This window comes from Anolis sagrei, chromosome 3 (assembly GCF_037176765.1).
Source record: "Anolis sagrei isolate rAnoSag1 chromosome 3, rAnoSag1.mat, whole genome shotgun sequence".
Lineage (NCBI taxonomy): Eukaryota > Metazoa > Chordata > Lepidosauria > Squamata > Dactyloidae > Anolis > Anolis sagrei.
The window spans coordinates 111,961,297-111,963,173 of NC_090023.1; the positions used below are offsets into that span (position 1 = coordinate 111,961,297).

The 1,877-nt window shown below is 35.3% G+C and overlaps 1 pseudogene; it reads right to left on the bottom strand.

The window, feature by feature from the left end:
- Nucleotides 1-1,534: 1,534 nt before the first annotated feature.
- Nucleotides 1,535-1,652, bottom strand: LOC132772416 (U4 spliceosomal RNA; annotated as a pseudogene).
- Nucleotides 1,653-1,877: the final 225 nt, after the last annotated feature.

The window sequence follows — 1,877 nt, forward strand, 5'->3', positions numbered from 1 at the left end:
CATCCATTAACAGGTGTTATACATTTTGAAGCTCCTTCATTTGAAGCTCATCCACTTTAGTGGATTTGCTTATGAACAAACTTGGCTTATATCGAAGCACAAAGGGTGGTTTCGGGCAGTACCATTACTGTACTCAGGTGCAGACACCTGAGCCCAAACTGTACATTTATGATATCATTTCAGAGGCTACATTTGTATGCAAACTATTGCTTCCCCCTTTAAAATTCATAGACTATAGTGCCTGGGAGAAGATCATGACCTCAATTCAATTTATATCAAAGGAGAAAGAAACAATTTTATACATATATGTCCCTTTTCCAATTGGTATGGATTTTGTATATTGGATCTATTAATATGCTAGTAAAAGATAGCTTTTTAAAAGGAACATATAGAAATACTTTTGTGTTTTCTTTTTACCTCCTTACTTCTTTTTTAATCAGTTTGTATATCATAAAATACAAAAATAAAATTAAAATAAGATACAGGGAATTATGTAACTAAACAAGAGAAGAGTTAGAAAGCAAGATAAATGTAATACAATGGAGATGTTGCTCTTTGCTACCCATAATTTTTCATGTATAAACATACACTCACACACACACAGCAAAACAAATTAATGGTATATTCAGGAATCATAAATGACTAGCTAACTATTAAATAGTACTTAAAGAGCATGCTGTGACTTTTATTTTCTGTGCTGGTCTATGACCGAAATAAATGATTTGATTTGATTTGACACTTAAAGAGAGAAAAAAATCCATTTCAATCTATAAACTGTGAAGTGTCATTTTCTTAAAAAAAAACCCATCATTTCACTGAATTTAAAAAAGTCACTTTTAAGATGATTAAACTATATAAAAAGGTTAAGTGCATACTTGCCTTGTGATACACCGAAGATTATTATAATCCACAAAGAAAGACTTGCTTCCATTGCTGTGCCCAAGCTGAAAAAAATAGTCATGGTTTACTGTACAGTCTTAGTCTTATAGAACATATGGAATACTATCAATGGCCTCAGGAGAAAATCCAAAACTTGTTTTTTTTTTAGGCAATAAAAGTGTATCAAATGATGTTACAAACAGAAGGCTGTGAGACAGTTGTCCAACATGAGACTTTGCAGGCCTCTATCTACAAGTTATATGAAAGGATACCAGAAGGAACTAATTGACCTCCCCCCCTAGACAGGTAATTGATTATCCCCACTGTTAACTTACTTTCCTTTGTTTCCACCTCACATTCCCCTGCAGCACTGGTGCAACTTATTTGGAAATGTGGAAAAACTTGTATTCACTAGTAACTATCAAGCCACAAATACTTTGGGTTCTGGAAATAGTTCAAGGCCAACTTCAGTATAATCAGTTTCCTGGACTTGAAACTGTCCCAGAAATGTCAATCTAACAATCTACACATCAAAAAGTAGCCAGTTAAACTTGTCACCATAGACTGGGCATTGTTCTGAGTATTAAATTGCTTTATATGCTACTGGTTTTCTACTTTTTACTGTACTGTGTGTTTATTTGATGTGTTGTTTTAGGCACTTTGTGTCATGTGCAATCTGCCCTCATGGCAGGGTATTGGAAAAAGTTTTCAATTAGCAATAATCACACCTCGGATTAACCTCATTGGCTACTATACTGCCACTGCGCAAAGCTATGTGTGCAAGCTGCCCTGAGTTGGGTACAAAAATAAAGTTGTTGGTGTTATTATTAATAATATTTGCCACAGCACGCTTTGGTATTGTGCATTTTATAGCCACACATGTTTGAACTGCATTATGGAATCAGTGCAGATGAGCCCCTGAAGTCAGCCTGAGTCCAGTGCTGGCTGCCTACACAATACATGGGAACTTCTGATAAGTTTCCCCCGTTTTCTGCCCC